This window comes from Triticum dicoccoides, chromosome 2A (genome assembly GCF_002162155.2).
Source record: "Triticum dicoccoides isolate Atlit2015 ecotype Zavitan chromosome 2A, WEW_v2.0, whole genome shotgun sequence".
Taxonomy (NCBI): domain Eukaryota; kingdom Viridiplantae; phylum Streptophyta; class Magnoliopsida; order Poales; family Poaceae; genus Triticum; species Triticum dicoccoides.
The window spans coordinates 736,820,628-736,839,074 of record NC_041382.1 but is presented as its reverse complement, the minus strand read 5'-3'; the positions used below and the strand labels follow the sequence as shown (position 1 = coordinate 736,839,074).

The 18,447-nt window shown below is 44.0% G+C and overlaps 1 pseudogene; it reads right to left on the bottom strand.

The window, feature by feature from the left end:
- Positions 1-2,191: 2,191 nt before the first annotated feature.
- On the bottom strand, positions 2,192-10,691 carry LOC119358250 (annotated as a pseudogene).
- Between the last annotated feature and the right edge of the window lie 7,756 nt (positions 10,692-18,447).

Sequence of the window (18,447 nt, the reverse complement as noted above, 5' to 3'; positions counted from 1 at the left end):
GAACTAGATGTTGGTTCACCAGAGAATTGCCACACCCCGATATGCGCAGAACCAGAAGCTGGCACGAGCAGTTCTTCGGGACCACCTATTGCATGAAGACAGAGGAGGGTAATAAGGCCCGCAGCATCTCAAAGGTCTCCATTCATCGACTACAACAAGAAGAAGACTTTCAGCACCAATGAGGTAGTGAACAAGCTTTACACTGCCCTCTTGTATTGGGTCAGGCATCACAAAGGAGCAGATGATGGAGCTACTAGGTAAACTAACTTCCCACAGCCTACATACATATCTTTTTCAGTTGCATAGGACCAGCCACTTAGTTGCACAGAAAGCATAGCATGTTGCACAGAAAAGGGCTTTTAGTTGCACACTGTTCTGTTTTCAATTTCATGCATATTTTTTTTTGCTGCTGTGACCCTTCGAGCTAACTTGTCTTTTTATTGCTTTCAAAAAATAATCAGCCCTGAGATAATCAGGTATGGTGCTTTCTACATTCTTTAAAGGAGTTAGTTGATTCGATGAAGCCGGTTCAATGGTTGTCAAAAATTGTTATTGAGACTGGAATCTTACACATCATGGATAACTTACTAGAAGGGTCAAAGAAGGTTGTTATGCCACTGAGGTTTTCTATAAGTTTTTCCAAAACCTTGTTTTTACCCTCATATTTGTTCTGTAGCACTTTTTTCGTTGACCATTTGAGGGAGGCCTTTCACCTACTAAGGAGTTTTGAGCCATGTTTTATAATCTCTGCAGATAAAATTACAGCAAGGGATCCACAATGTGAATGAGATAAATAAGAAGTTTGATTACAAGAACCGTCTTGACAAGAAAGACTTGGTGAGTGTTGTGCCCACATGATCAATCTTTTTTTAGTTGGCACCCACAGCATGTCCAGTTGCACATGACACATCTGTTAGTTGGCAGATACTTGTTGCAACATGTTTTTAACTTGACCAAGTCTTTTACTGTTTTTCTTAGCTACAACTTGTATTTGTGTCTGAAATCGTTCACGCTTGCAGGTCATGCTGCCAGTGCTCGAGTGCGCAGATGTAACTGATAAGGACGGAGGGAGGCATTATTGGGTCTTCAGTGTCAACTTGAGGGACGGACGCTTCGAAGTTCTTGATTCAAGCAGGACGCTGGACAACATTGAGTTGATGAACACCGCCTCTACCATCGCGGGGCAGTACGCCAGCTATGGAGGAAGCATTACCCAAAGTTCAGCATCGAGCACTTCAAGATTATTGACATTGACGTACCGAAGCAGCTCGACAAGTAAGACAATAAGCATTTCATTCCTTCTCAATCATATACCATCATTTTGTAGTTTTAATTTTTTCTACATGTGCAATCTTTAGTATTTTTAAGACACAGTACTAGTCTTCAATCTATTTTATCATTTTTATGAGTTTCTAATGGATTATCTAGCTAGTTGCAGAGTGGCGCATAAGTAGTTGCACACTGGCACGTAAGCAGTTGCACAGTGGCACATAATGAGTTGCAGTAGAACACAAGCAGTTGCACAGTAGGACATAAGCAGTTGCACAGTAGAACAGAAGCAGTTGCATAGTAGGACATAAGCAGTTGCACAGAGTGCATTACCTTTATTTGGTTTTAATTTTATGTGACAATTTTTTTTGCCCATTTTTGCAGTAATGAGTGTGGGTTATTCGCACTGCTTAACACCACCGAGTGGAATGGTAGCCAACTGCCCAACTACGACCCCAAGGAAGTACTCAACATCAGGAAGAAGCTGGCATATGATTGGGTCACCAGCGTGCACAACACCGCCCCATAGAGGAAGTTGCTGAGATACGACAAGGAGTAGGTCAGTACTATTTTTTTCTTTTTTTCTGCTCCATGGAGGAAGTTGCTGGTTTGTACAATTTTATTAAGCAGATTTTGTAGTTGCACACTACTAGTAATTGCGTTTGCAGCTCAATATCATCACTTTTGTTGATACATTAGGAGCACTGGATATACAATTGTTCAACAACTAAATATTTAACCAGTTGCCAACAAAGGCACAAATAGCAACTTTTTTTACACAGTGCATGAACTAATTCAAGCAACATAAATTAGATAAAGAGGAATCATAGATGCTGAATGTGTCCACTTTGGTCCCAACATTGCTAAAAAAGACATCATTATTTTCCTTTTTTGTTCCAAAGTTACAAATGAGGAAACAGAATCACAGGAGCCTCTGTGGACATACACCAGCAGTGTGCTCTGTAGATTGGCACTGGCTGCATTTGTTTTTCTTCTTTGGGTGTAGCTCTAGCGCCGATTTGTACCATCGACTCTTTGCCCTATCCTTTGTAGTAGACTTTGGAGGATCCCTGGGCACAAACTCATCAGAAGCTTGTGCAAGGGATGCAGCCTCCAACGGGGCAGTAGGACCGTCATGATCACCTGTGTAATAATCATATAAAAAGTTTAGTATTTTTGTTATTGTGCAACCAGCACTGATGTTCTGTGCAACCACACAATACATTTTGTGCAACTAACTGGTTGCTGTGTGCAAGTTAAGTTGAAAAAAACACCTGCGGTAGCACGGCCTGTCATGGTACTTGGATTGTAGTCGCCTATGGGTAGAATATGAAAAACAAGTTAGATTTTTAGCTTGATCCTCAAACTAACACAACGCACGCAACTAGGCAGCATGTTCTGTTCAACTGGGCACTATGATATGTGCAACTAAAGTCACTCACCCTAGTTTTTGTTTTGGAGTCGGTGAAGGTACTAACCTGGGTGATGAGCCCCCTGAGTCCTGCTTGTAGGTCCATTGAGAGTAGCACAAAGGGCACTGCTAGTTGGGCCTGGCGGGGGAGGAGGTCTTTGAGGGTTGGCATCACCTATAGGCAGAACAGGACAAACAAGTCAGTTGTGTTTATCTTTTTGATGCTCGAACTAACACAGCGTGCGCAACTAGGTAGCCTGTTCGGTGCAACTGAGCACCATGATGTGTGCAACTGGAGTTACAGACCTAGTTTGATGGGGAGTTGGGGGCATGTAATTACCTGGACGACGAGCCCCCTGAGTGCTGCCTGTAGGGCCATTGGGAGGAGCACGCGGGGGAGGAGGTCGCGGAGGATGCCCTGTACAGCCAGGAGGGGGAGGAGGTTCTTGAGGGTTGACATCACCTATGTCCAGAACTGGAAAAATAAGTTAGCTGTGTTATCTTGATGCTTGAACTAACACATCATGCGCAACTAGGCAGTATGTTCTGTGCAAGTGGCTACCATGGTGTGTGCAACTGGGCACAATGATGTGTGCAACTGAAGTTACACACCTAGTTAGATCAGGAGTTGGGGCAGGTAATTACCCGGATGATGAGCCCCCTGATTGCTGCCTGGAGGTGGAGGAGGTCCTCGAGGGTTGCCATCATCTGATGGCCCCGTTGCAGCAGTCAGTTTTTTCTTTTTCTTGGACTTGTTCAGGTGGCCGATCTCGGTACGTGCTGCATGCATATGCTTGTATACAATAGCTTGTGCTGGATCAGAAGCACTCGCAAACTTTGCTAGTTTCCGAAAATCGTATATCTTGTTCCTCTCCCTTATCTGCTTCTTTGATTGAGGAGGCATTTCATCCGGTTGCTCATAACCAGTCCCTGGCGCACTAGGTACAGCAGTAGGTGTCCACCGTCTTAGCAGGTACCTTCCGGTATGACATCAACGCCAACATGGGTGAACACCTTGAGGATGTGGCAACAGAGGATGCCGTCCTTGTCCATTTTACAGCACTCACACAAATAGGAACCCTCCTCCACCCTTGCCTGCACCAAGTAGTTTCGAGAACCATATTTCGCAACAAATTCCTGGTTCGGTCTGAGCTCAAACACATCAGCACCAACTTGGAATGCATTATAACGTCCAATCAGCTCAAACTCTTCTCTGAACTTGCGGTAAAGGTCTCTAGTATAGGTTTTGTAAGCTTGCTTCTCTATTGGGAAGTTGGACCACAACTCAATCTCAAGGTGTTCTGTCCTGTAATCATTGCAGCCTTCCTTGGCAAGGATGTGGTTCTGGATTTTTTCATATTGCTTGACGAAGTTCAGCATTGAGTTGTGTGGGTTCACATATCTTTTCAGGACGGCGTTGAACCCCTCACTACGTTGTGTAGACTGGAGGAAGGGGAAGAACCTGTGTTTGAACTAGCACGGCACCCAAGTTGACCTGTATTCGTACAACTTCTCAAAGTGCGTGTGTGGCATAGCCTCATACTTCATCATTAACCCAGCCCAATTCTGCTCAAACTCGTCTATAGTGAAGCTGAAGTCAACACACTTGTTGAAATCATCAGAGAGTCCTGGATTCCGGCACAGCAGCCAACCAACCTTTTCCTGAGCCTTTTTCATGATGTGCCATCGACAAGAGCGGTGCACGGTGGTTGGAAAAATGCTTTGTATTGACTGCCTCATCACACCATCCTGATCGATGATGAAGTTGTCAGGAGGTTTGCCATCCATAGCCTCTAGGAATGCTCCAAAGACCCAATCAAAGCTCGATGCCAACTCCTGCCTCACAAACGCGCAACCCAGCATGAAAGATTGGCCATGTCGGTTTATTCCTATGAAGGGCGCGAACGGCATATTGTACAAGTTGGTCATGTAGGTGGTGCCAAATGATATGCAATCGTGGTACGCCTCCGCATAAGCTTTTCGAGCTAAGCCATCCACCCAAAATATGTTGACAACTCTGTCCTCTTCATCATATTTCACCTTATAGAAGAAGTCTGGATCGGTTTTTTGTATATCCTTGAAGTGCGCAATTGTCTCAATCAGATCACCCTCCTTTGAGTCATCTCTATGGAAACTTGTACAAAGATTTGTTATTTCCTTTGGTCCGAACGGCACCATCATCTCAGATCCATAGAACTCTGCCATTACATGCATCATTCGTCCTGCATAATACAAAAACAAATAGTATATCCTTTTTTAGTTGCACAAATGGCACATCCAGCTGCATAGTAATAGGACACGTGTTGGCACAGAAGATAATTGCAGGAAATGGACACCTAGCTGCACCTTTTTAAAAACACTTTGCAGTTTTTGCATACAGGACATTGTGTAGTTGCACAGTAAAGACAATCTAGGTGCACAAGAAGCACCAAAAGTGATATACAAAGAGCATGGGAAGTTGGACACCAGTTGCACAGTTAAGCCATTTTAGTTGCACAGTAGTACCATAACAGTTGCACACTGGACTGCCTAGAGGGAAACTTAATTCTTCAAGGGATATAGAAAAACACCACACCTGTAGTCAAGTTGCAGTTATACAAGATGCACAGAAACTCCTTTTCATCTGGTGAGATACCTTGGTGGGATCTCAAGTATTTGGACAATGATGGTTTGTTCACAAGCGGATGATTGTGGTCACGAACAAAGTGCATCACCTCCCATCGCCCATCTACCAGCTTCACCAACATTTTCGCCTTGTATTCAGTCTGCTTTATTGTCTCGCGTTTGCGCTTCTTCTTCTTCTTACTAGTACCAGCCTCCTCTTCAGCAAATATTGGAGGTTCTTCTTCCATCTCCTCATCACTGTTAACAGATTTTGGATCTGGAATAGGGTCCAGGATAGGAGGAGCCTCAGCTCCTCCATCATCAGCTTTGGGCTTCTTGAACTTGTTGCAGCAAAACTGTTGTTTTATCAATTCATTGGTGCGGGCTGTCCGTCTAGAGGTGTTCATCTTGATAGAGAAACCCATCCGTAGTGCGTAGCTGTTGTAGTGATCCTTAGCAATTTGAAGGCTGTCAAACCTCATGCCAACATAGGGTTCCATAGGTTGAGAACCAGCCTCATCCTCTCCTTCTTCTACTTGCACAGCTCTGTCAACAGCCCCAACTTCTAGCTCAGTCCTGGTTGGACCAGGAACATTTTCCTCGGTTCCTGTGTCATCAAGAGTATGGCTCTCTGACGGCAAAGACACCACTACAGGGGCACCACGGGCTGATGAATGGCCTGCCACATTGTCATGGCTCGTAGGGTTACCATCACAACTTGCCTACGTGTAGTAAACAGATCAACCATTTTCTGTCCAATTTCCTTGTTGTATGCTGGGTTGCTGCTGATCCATATCACGAGGAAGCTCATTGAGATCTGGAGGCAACTCATTGAGATCAAGCATTTTTTTCCTTGTTCTTGGATGCTGCCACACACTCCCTGCACATATATAAAAAGAAGAAATTGATGTCATCAGTTGGTAACCACAGAAAAAGAGTGTTTCAAACAACCTAAAAACTTAGTAAATAGGCAGTTGCACACCATTTTGTGATAATCTTAGTTCCAAAAGCAACATGACTGAAGCATAATCTTTTATTATAACAGTTATGAAATTTTTTGTTTGCACATATTTGTTATGTTAGTTGCACAGTTTGCAGTAAATAACTGGCAAAAGCATGACTTCTTTTTGCTACAGAGTTTTTCTGACTTTCCCCTTTTTTGTTTTGTTTAATGATCTGTAGGTTTCCGTTTCGCAAGGAGCTCTTTTCAGATTTTTCTGCACATAATTGGATGCTACATTTGAGAAGGAAAATCCAGGTGAAAGAAGAAAGAAGAATTGGAGGATAGATTGTAGTTATATGTTTTTCATCGTCGTTTATGTTTCTAGTTCTAGTATATTTGAACATATTAATATGGTTTGCAATAGGTGTGGGACCAGAATATATGCGTGGGACAAGATTATATGTGTGAATATGTTAATATGGTTTGTGGCTTCATTAGCCATGGACAAAAGTTCTTGTGCTTTTTTTGTTGCACTACAGATTTCTGGTTTTCGCTAGAATAGACGTCTCAATTGCCAGGATGCATCTTTGCACTTGGCCAGCATACATATCCAGTTGGACATTCAATATTTTTAGTTGGCTAGAATAGATGTCTCAGCTGGCCAGATTGCATTTATTTCAGTTTTTGGCCAACATGCATGTTCAGTTGGACAGTTAATACATTCAGTTGGCTAGAATAGATGTCTCAGTTGGCCAGGATACATTTTCTCAGTTTTTTGCCAACATGCATGTTTAGTTGGCCAGAAAACATGTTTTTTATTTGCACATATACTACAGTTTTCCCAAAGTGCTCACTCACAAACATGTATTGCGAAATATAGACGTTTACTTGGCCAGGATACATGTTTAGTTGGCCAGGATACATGTTTTTTAGTTGGCCAGATAACACGTGGGGTACAATGCATGTTTTAGTTTTGGCTAGCATGCATGCCGAGTTGCTAGAATATAGGTTCAGTTGGATGGGATGCATGTTTAGTTGCACATTTATCAATTTTTCGTTGCACATATCTATTGGGCAGTCAATTTTTTGTTCATTTTGCAAACAATAACTACAAGTTGGTAGAATGCATGTTTAGTTTTTGGCTACAATGCTTTGTTGAGTTGGCTTTAATCATGTTTTAATTGGCTAGAAAGCTTGTTTTTAGTTGGCTTGTTTAACACATCCAGGTGGTAGAAACTTGTCTGGCATGCACAAGTAGTTTTTGGCATGTTTAACACATCCAGCAGTAACATCAAGTAGGCTGGTGTGATGTGCCAGATTCACCTCTTTTTTGAAGCAGATTCTCCATGGATCCATGGAGAAGGGGGTTTACATATGCCTATGCAGTACAAGAAAGGGGGAAGTGAAGAGGTGCAGAGGGGGCTTACCTGTTTGATCTTACTGCCTGGTATGGCTCTGACCACCCTGCCCTTTAGATCTTGAAGCAGCTCATTCTACTTTGGGGCTCCCATGGCGGCTGTGTAGGAGGAGGAAGAAGGGTTGGGGGCGATTTCTGTTGGATCTGCTTCTGGCGTGGAGAAGAAGGCAGCGTGGGAGGGGCTGAGGCGTGGGGGCGAGCGGGGGCGTGGGTGCGAGCTGGGGACAGCTGGCTACGTGGGCGCTCGATCAGTTTGTTTGGTGGCCGGTCGATCGGTCTGTTGCCTTCCTTTTCTGTTTCGTGGGGACAGGGGGTTTCCTTTTTCAGCCTGCCGCTCGGTTGCACTAGTGGGCAGCCGGCCGCCCACTAGACACGCCCTAGAAAAAAAGGTGCCTGGATATCTTTTCCTTTTGTAGATCTCCGCGCCAACGCTCTTGTACATCTTCCACCACTAACACAAACCCTAAACCTCTCATAGAAAAAAAAACTAAACCCGAACCAGTCGAGGTCCTTGCTCTCCTCCGGCTGCGACACCACGACAAGTCATGCCATACCCGTGTCCGGTGAGGTCTTGGCAAGGCCTTGCTGGCCAACGGCGTTCTGACTTAATCGACCAATTCGTTAACAATTCGTTAACATACCACTGAACCACTTTTTATTAACATAATTATAACGAGCCCTTATTGCAGCTGATGCTACTAAATATGTTGCTCTTTTTTGGTACCAACAATTAAGAAACTTTTTCCCTGACTTGCTGCATCAAAAACTAAATCACAAGCTTCTGATAAAAAACGAGCCGTTTTGCGAGATTTATAATATGAGTACCTTTACGCTTTGCAGAAATGTAAGGGGGCATTTTAGGATTCCATTTCTTAATACCATGACCAAAATGAACTCCTGCTTCTATCATCTCTTTCAAATTAATGTTCCAATAAAAACAAACTACTCCTCTTGATGTGGTCAGAGCGAAGTACTAATAGGCGAGCTCAGCCGTCATCTATTTTAGGCCTCCGTTGGTTCATAGGATAGAAATTTTATAGGAATAGGAAAATCATAGGAAGTGAGATGACATGCATCTCAATTCCTATAGAGGAAGAGATGTCATTTGGTGTATAGGATAGGATTTTTTCCATTGAGTCTAGGCTAATTTTTTTCCCTCCAAAACGTGAAGGATTGATTCCTATCATACATAGGAATAGGAATTCATTCCTATAGACAAAAGGGCTTCAAAGGAATTTTTCCTTTGCAAATCCTATCCTATAGAATTCCTACAAAAATCCTACAAATCAAAAGAGGCCTTAAGCGATAGTCCAAACAGAAAGGCCCCCACCCGAATCCGTGAACTCCCATCCTCCGCTCCGGTTATAACACTACAACTAGCCACGTAGTTCCCCCCTCTGGTGAGATACTGACAACCTTCCCTGATGGTGGCAACGTTACGACCTCGAGCTTATTGTTGGGTTGCTCATTTTCCAAAATCAACTGACTTTTAACCAGTTGCCTGATAAAATAGCAAGTGCGTAAAATATAGAAGGGTCTCTTCGGGTCGCGGGATTGTAGAACATAAGAATATGACAAACACAAGAATCTGACAGGGTTGATAGCCAAATATGAAAAAACTATGGGAATAATTGCTTGGATGGAACACAGAAAAAGTGTGATCCTACACGATTGAGTCTTAAAAAGAGGGAGATAATATGCAAATTCCTATGGAATTGAGACATATATTAATCCATTCCTTAGGAATTCGGGTGCCAGCGTTCCTTTGGTACAAAGACAGTCAGTAGGAAATACTCTAAAGGATACAAAATTTTCGCAATCGTTCCGGCCGTTTCACTTGTATATTTTTTTGCATAATCATCTCTTGAGCTACAGAGCATATCAGTATTAGCTATCTTTTGGCGGGGAAATCTGCACTATATGAGAAATGATAAGTTAGAGGGGATGCCAAACCACTCTATTTACCTGTCGACCCCACATACGTGGTCGGTGCTCGATATTCCCTCACTTTCAGTGTGTAGGGGTGGGGTGGAGTGGAGAGGGGGCGGGTTTGACCAGAGACTAGACGAGGCAATCTCCTTGATATCCTAACCCTCGCCAGCGGTGGAGTCGTCAGCTAGCCGGCTGCGGGGGGCTTGCCTCCGGCTCCGTCTCTAAGAGTCTCCAGTCTAGTCAGTGCCAGGGTTAGATTGTTGACCGGGTATTCTACTCCCTCCAGTTCTTTGTAGCATATAAGATTTGAAGTCAGGCCTCGTAAAATTTGACCAACTTTATAAAAAAATACCAATATTCACAATATGAAATCAATATCAATAGGTATGAGTCAAGCCTCGTAAAATTTGATCACCTTTATAGAAAAAATATCAATATTCATAATATGAAATCAATATCAGTAGGTATGTCATGAATTAAATTTTCATATTGTATAATTTTAGCATGGGCGATGTCGATACTTTTTCATATAAATATGGTAAAACTTTATAAAATTTGACTTCGAACAATTCTTATATGCAGAGTAAAAAGATCGGATGAAGTACTCGAAAAGGAGCGTTGACCCGGGTCAACAAACTTAGGTTGTTAAAAAAATTACATGATAATACGTGCCTCATTTATATTATAAGAATTATAGTAGAATTTACGTATATATCGACCTGACAAAACTAAAAAGACAGCAGAACGCTAGCCTTTGCACATAGGAACACCAGCCAAGAAGTAAAATTACAAACAAGACTGAAGAATCCTCTGAGCTTAACACCAACACCCGACACTTGTCTCTGGCACCACCATAGCAGTGACCAAAGGATAAAATGACGAATCACCTCCACACCCGAGCTTGACGCGGCACCATCACTGATATGCAGCTTTACGGACCTCCAAGGTGGCTCGCTAGTAAAGGCGAAGCCATTGCCGTTGAACGAATCAGACCAGGGTAACACCCCATACACGCCATCGAACTCCAGATCTGGCACCACTGCCCAACTAAAATGTTGGAGGAGGAAACCATACCTGCCTGTCATGAACCACGAATCCAGCACACGATCCACCATCTTCCAGATGCCGCCGATGCAGACCACAATCTACATCCACTCCTGGACTACCTCCCAAGCTCCGTGCCGGTGCTGGGGCAAACACCGTCGCAATGGCGGAGCCCGAGGACACAGGTCCACCATGAGGATGCCGCCGCCGCACCATCCTTGCTTGAACAGACTGGTTTCCAAATTCACCCGAAAAATGGATCGCCTCGTTGGGAAAGAATATGGAGATTTATTAGTCGGCGCCGCCATCGCCACCGCCGAATCCAAAACGATGAACAACCCAAAATCCTAAAAAACTAATGCCTAAAACAATCACACGCATGAATCCGGTGACCCCCTCACCATCGATGCTCGAGGTCGTCAACGGTGGGGAGCCGTCGGAGGACGGCGGCGGAGGAAGGCACCCTGACGGCCGGATGCGAGATCGCCTTTCTTTCTTCTCTAAAAGAAAGTGAAGTTGTTAAAACTGCGATCATTTTTGGATATGGTCCTGACTGTATATACACACTGTCGGTGTCAAAACCGACGGATCTCGGGTAGGGGGTCCCGAACTATGCGTCTAAGGCGGATGGTAATAGGAGGCGGGGGACACAATGTTTACCCAGGTTCGGGCCCTCTCGATGGAGGTAATACCCTACTTTCTGCTTGATTGATCTTGATGATATGAGTATTACTGAAAGTGCGTTATATCAACAAGAGGGGGTGAATAGGCGATTTTTCTGAAATTCTTCACTGAGAGATTTGCCGGTGAGGAAATTCCTTAGCGAAGAACTACTAGCAGCGGAATAAGTACTCAAAAGTAAACATAACAGAATACAAGCATAGTCATCATGATGAAATGAAGACAGACACAGAGTACAGGAAGCGTAATCACAGGATAACACAGGATGAAGACAAACAGACTGAAGAAATTGAACTGAGAAAATTGAGAAAGTCTTCAGTCAACGTCTTCAAACACAGATATGAACAAACACACAACACAGTTATGAGGAAATGAAAGAGTTGAGGAAATAGAACCAGTAAGCTTGGTGAATACAATGATTTGGTAGACCAGTTCCAACTGTTGTCTCAGTTGTACGTTTGGTTGGAGCGGCTGAGTATTTAAACTCAAGGACACACAGTCCCGGACACCCAGTCCTGAACACGCAGCTCAGGACACCCAGTCCTCACCGTATTCTCCTTGAACTAAGGTCACACAGACCTCGTCCAATCACTCGTGGTAAGTCTTCAGGCGACTTCCAAACCTTCACAAACTTGGTCACTCGGCGATCCACAATTCCTCTTGGATGCTCTAGACCATGACGCCTAACCGTCTGGAAGAAGCACAATCTTGAAAGGTAACAAGCGTCGGATCCACGCAGGATCAATCTCTTCAGTGATGCTCAATCACTTGGGGTTTGTAGGTGTTTGGGTTTTGGGTTTTTGGTTTTTCCTCACTTGATGATTTTCGCTCAAAGTCCTCAGAGGATGGGTTGCTCTCAAATGACAAGTGTCAATTTCTCTCGGAGCAGCCAACCAGCTAGTGGTTGTAGGGGGCGGCTATTTATAGCCTAGGGAGCAGCCCGACATGATAAGACATAAATGCCCTTCAATGATATGATCGTTAGGTGGATAGATATTTTGGGACAGCTGGCGCATAGCACAGCAACGGTCGGAATTTTGAGTAGTAAAATCATCAGGGCTATCATTTTCCTCACTGTGTAGGCACTCCGCACTGGCGAATTCCTAACTCCTCAGTCAGGAAAAATTCCTCAGAGACCAGAAGAACTTCGTCTCTGTCACTGAAGAAATTGACTGAACTGTATGAGATTTCCAATGGCTTCACTCGAAGGGATTGGTAGGTGTAGGATTTTGAGTTGAGCATCACATGGAAATTTTTCCTTAGTATTTCCTTGACCCCCTTTAACAGTACGGTGTTTCCTATGACTCAATAAAGAGAAAAACAAAACTATGAAAATGAAAGTCTTCAAGCTTCATATTCCTTGCATGAATATCAAGTCTTCATGGACACACCAATTTCTTCACTTTCAAAGTCTTCATGAAAGTCTTCAGAAATACCAAAATCTTCAGTCGAAGATATTCATTTTTAGGGGTCGACTTTTCCTGTAAATATCAAACTCCTCATAGACTTATAGACCCGTGTACACTTACAAACGTATTAGTCCCTTAACCTATAAGTCTTCAATGCACCAAAATCACTAAGGGGCACTAGATGCACTTACAATCTCCCCCTTTTTGGTGATTGATGACAATATAGGTTAAGTTTTCAACGGGGATAAACATATAAAGTGTAACTATTGATATTGAGGAATTTGATTGCAAGATATAAAAGAACTCCCCCTGAAGATGTGCATAGTGAGGAATTTGCCTTTGAAGCAATGCACACTTGAAGAGTTGAATCATGAAGATCTCCCCCTATATCTTGTAATTCATACACGCATTTAACATATAATATGAAGAATTGAAATGCATGATGAAATATGGTGCCTGATGAAATTCAGCATGCGTGCAATAATATTAACGAGGAATAAGCATGTAGAATAGTGCATCAAAAGTATCAGAGCACCATCGGGTTTAAGATTACAACTCGATCCAATAAAGTTTCAGAAGAACGAGAGTTGTAACTTAGCAAAAAAAGGACGCCCATATAGTAGACCCGCCTGAAGACTAACTCATATTTCTCCCCCTTTGTCATCGAATGACCAAAGGATCGAAAATGAGGACTAACGCCCCTGAAGATAATCATGTTGATGAAGGAGCGCCAGCATTGTTGGGGTCGTTTGTTGATGTAGGGCCTGCCGCAATGTCATACAAATCTTCATGTTCATCAGTGTCGCGCGATGAAGAATATGAGCTGGCCACCAGAGAAGGAACCTGGACCTTCTTGAATGTCTTCGGTGCAGGTGCAGACCAGTCAAAATTTTCTTTGAGACCCATGTTCTTCATATCTGCTTCACCATATAGATGTGACAGGATTGCCCAGGTGCGACCGAAGACTTGATGGAGGTAGTAGTGGTTTTTCTTCACTGCATTGTGTGTGGGAGTCATGTTGTGAAGAAGTGAACCAAACTGACGCTTAACCCATTTGTGATTTTGATCCACCTTCTGGTGAAGACTAAGCAGAAGTTCATGGTCAGTCATCACGCGCGGAGCAGTGGGTTGAGGAATGGACTTAGGTGCATTGGCAGAGTCATGTGTGGCAGAGTCATCATTGGTGGAATAAGATGCAGCTTTGCGAAACTGACCATCCAATGGACGAATGCCTTCATCTATTACAGTTGGTGCTTTGCCCTTTCCATCAACTGAGGAATATGTCTGCTTGAGGACTTCAATTGGGGGCAAGTAGCTGAGGTGATTCTGGAAATCAGCTTTGTAGTTGAGTGAAGACCTTGTCCTGAGGAACCTCATAATCCAAGGTGCATAAGGCTTCAGCTCAAACGGAGATAGTGCAACATTTGCCATAGTCCTCATGAAGAAATCGTGATAATTGACAGGAATGTCATGAACGATGTTGAATACCAGATTCTTCATGATGCCAACAATTTCCTCATCAGATGAGTCATGGCCTTTGATGGGACTGATTGTCCTCGTAAGAATACGATAGACAGTTCTGGGCACATACAACAATTCCTTCACGAGGAATTTGGTTCTTGGTGTTTGACCTGGCTTCAAAGGTTTCATCAGCACATGCATGTAATGATGTGTGAGCTCAGGTTCACTATAGATGCAGCGAGCTTCTTCAAGGGGAGGACTGAGCAGTAGAGCACGAAGCAATTCAGAGGCTGGTGCAGTGTAGTGAGTGTTCTCAGACATCCAGTCCAGCACCCATGAATTCACATCTTCAGCATCTCCGGTGATGTGCAGCGTTGCATAGAATTGAAGAATCATTTCTTCATTCCAATCGCAGATGTCAGAGCAAAAATTTAGCAGTCCAGCATCATGAAGAACACTGAGGACTGGTGCGAAGCACGACAAAGATTCCATATCCACGTGAGGAATATGCTCATGGTAGAAAATTTTCTCCTTGTTAAACAGCACTGAGGAATAGAAATTTGCTTGACTGGCAGTCTAGAAACGCCTCTTCCTAATGCGAGCAGAGTCATATGGGTTGTAATCTTTGAAGAATACGTGCTCGCCGAAGAAATCATCAGCCTTGAACTTTTGCTTGCGTGAGAAAGTATCCTTTGGCTTCGGCAGAGGAGTGTGAGTGAGTTGCATCACGACCTCAGGAATCTCAATCGCAGGTTCTTCAGGCTGAGGAATTTCTGGTTCCTCCTCAGTGGCAGTCTGCGTCGTTGGTTGTTCAGCAGCAGCAGTTTCTTCAGCGCTAGTGGCTGAAATTTCCTCATGGACAGATGCAGTGGGTTGAGTTTCTTCAGAGCCCATGTGAACAGTTTGTGTGGGGGACTGAGGAATTTGCTGTAGAGGGGTGAACATTGGAGAGTTTTGATGCTGACTTTCCCAGAATTCATCACTGATTACGGGTGTGGAGTAGCCAATGTCCACATCTTCATCTTCCATTTCTTCAACTCCAGCCTCTTCAGCTGTGAACTGAGGCATAGGCGAGGAGATGATAGGTGTTGAAGGGATCGCATTCACTTCAATTTCTTCATCCAACGGTTCAGACGAAGCAGCAGAAGGAGTTTCTTCATCAGATCCGCTGGGGATCACATATTCTCCATCAAAAGGAACAAGGTCCTTTGATGGCCTGGTTGAGATGGGAACAACATCGATCGGATTTGCAAATGAACTTGTCATAGGCTTCATTTTCTTCTGAGCTGAAGAATCTGAAGCAGCTGATGCTTTCCTTTTCTTCACTGCAGCACGCTCTGCAGCCTTGGTCTTCTTCACATCTGATGCAGATGGAAGGATTGGAGTTGAAGTTGGTGCAGGAGCAGCTGAGGAATCTGGTTGATTTTCTTCAGGCACAACTGATGCAGTTGCCCTGAGTTCTTCAGTTTCTTCAGGCACACCACTAGTGGGTGCCCTGGCAATTTCTTCAGCGGCTGGAATGCAGTCATCAGCCCTGGAACTCACATTTTCTTCAGCAGCCTGATTGTCATCAGCGATGCTGTCATTTTCTTCAGTAGGCTGAGCAGATGCTTCAGCCTGAGGAATTTCCTGTTGCATTGGGGCTGCAACATTTGAAGTGAAGTTATCCGCAAGTTTCACAAAACGAACCTTGGCTCCAAGCCAATCAGAGCGATATGCGTCAAAGTCATCACTGAGTTTCTTAATCTCAGTCTGAATAGTGACGAGTTCTTCAGTTGTCATAGAGACAACGTTTTTCTTCAGATAGCGCTCTTTCTTGTAATGCGCCTTCTTGATCTGCTTGACCTTCTCAAATTTCCACTTTTCTTCTTGGATGAAGTGGGTCAGCATGTGACTCTGGCCAGGAGTCAGCTTGAAGTCAGGCAAGGGAGTGTTGGGGTCCTTGTGCCAATCATCAATGTAGTCGAGGATCAGCTTGGGATCCAAAAGCAGTGACACTTCTGATCCTTTAGCTCTAGCGGCCCTGACTTGCCTGTCTCTGATGATTTCTGCAAGTTCATCATCATCAGCTTTGTCTTCATTGGACGGCACTTGGAAAGCGACTTGCTTCTTTTGAGGACTTGGGCGAGGACCTCGTCTAGCAGTGGTCTTTGTCTTCAGCGGTGAGGGGCCAGCTGAGGAACTTGGTGCAGCTGAGGAACTAGCTGAGACACCTGAGGCAATGGAGATGCCGGCAGTCCTTTGGCACGAGGCGAGATGCACAGGTGTTGAGGATTTAGGCGGAACAGCTGAAGGCTTAGGCGGAGGAGCTGAGGACTTGGGAGGAACAGGAGCAGCATGAGGAATTGGCCGTGAGGGCTTTGATGATTCTGGCCGTGAGGGCATTGCTATGGAACTTGGCCTGCGCGCAGGCTTCTTAGACATAGCCTTCTTTGGCTTGACAGCAGAGGCCTCAGCAGAGGCAGCAGCAGCAGCAGAGTCTTCATTGAATTTCCTCACTGCTTCTCTGGCTTGCTTAGCCAACTTGGTTTGGCGCTTGGCCCATTCATCAGGATAGTCCTCACCGCGCTTGAGGCTGGTGGGATCTGCTATTTGGCCAGGTGCCAATGGAGCTCTTGGGCATGGAGGATTGAGTGCGAATTTTTTCATTTACTTAGGAGTGACATATCTGTACTCCCTCCATTCTCTTGCCCATCTCCTCTCTATCCTCTGTTTGCGCACTTTGTGCTCATTCTTGGTTTCCTCAGTAGGTGTGCAGTACCCAGCATATATGTCATCAGGGATCTCAAACGCTGTATTTACCTCATACCTCTTTCCTCCTTTCTGTGGCCTTTTACCATCAGCCATTTTCTTCAGTTGAGGAATTTGAACAATCGAATTCTCTAAAGAAGTATGCAACTTTTCTTCGAGGAACGCTCAAATGAGTTAAGTTGATGAGAACCTAATGATTCAGCAGCTGACATGTGTACCTATGAACAGAGTATAGTTGCAAGGAATTTGGAGAGGTCATATGCGTTCTCAGAAGGTTTTTAAAAAAGAACAAGTTTGAGGAATTTGACCAGATGAGTCTTGAGGATTTTCACTAAGCGTTCTTTGTCTTAGGTTCCAGAGTTGTATAGATCGAAGATCCACACAATTGAGGAATCTTGAAGAAAAATGATGCTTAGAGAAACGAATCAAGAACATATGACTTGTGAGGTGTTCAGTGTGTGAAGATATGAAGAAAAACACTTTTGAAGATTTTGTAGATAATCATTCGAATCAACAAGAGTAGTAAAAGTAACTTTTAATTACCCTGGACGAAGAACACGACGAACTGGAGTGAGGAGATGTGAAGTTCGTCTGAGCAGATCTTCCACGCCCTAACTCGGCGGAGGAAGACGGCTACGGCGACGGCGGAGTGAAGATTTACGCGGTAGGCCCGAGTACGTCGGCGACGAGGTCGAGGCAGTGAAGCTCTTCCTCACCGGCGGCGATGAAGTAGCGGCGGCGCTAGGGTTTGAGAAGCTCGAGCTGGAGAGAGAGGTCGAGCGGAGTAAAAGAAGTGAGGAAGGGAAGGAGGGGTATTTATAGCCACGGTGAAAAACTGCTCGCCCGAAGAAATTGGACGAACGTGCCCCTGACCCTTCTCTTTCGCATGACATGTGTCACCCACGTAGTGAGAGGTGGAGATCGTGTTAGATCGTGGGTGAGTGGATAAGTGTATTGTGGGATGCGGAACGGTTTGAGCGGCAAAGCCGAAAATTTCGATAAGATAGGTTTTAAAGTTCCGTTCGCGATTTCTTCAGCTGACAGGGACACAGTGAAGATTTTGAACGAGTTTCAAATAGAACGCACATGAAGAATTTGTGAACAGATTGGGTTGAGTATAGCATAGAGGGGGAAGGGTTCGATCACATTCACTTAGCAGAAAACCAACTTGAAGAAATAGCAATAAGTGAATGCTGTAGAGGATATATATATATATATATATATATATATATATATATATAGAGAGAGAGAGAGAGAGAGAGAGAGAGAGAGAGAGAGAGAGAGAGTCGCGCTATTCGTCACCCTGGGTGAGGAATAGTTATTCTTCACCCCCCTCTATTTTACCATCAATGCACCGTAATTTTACGTTCCGTAAGTTTTGTCTTATTTCCGACGCAAAAAGGGACCGTAAGAAAATATATAATCACCGTAAAAAATATTTTATGTTATGTAAAATTACAAACATAAAAGTATAGTCTAAAATACACATAAACTGCAAATTTTCTTGTCTTATGACCTATATTTT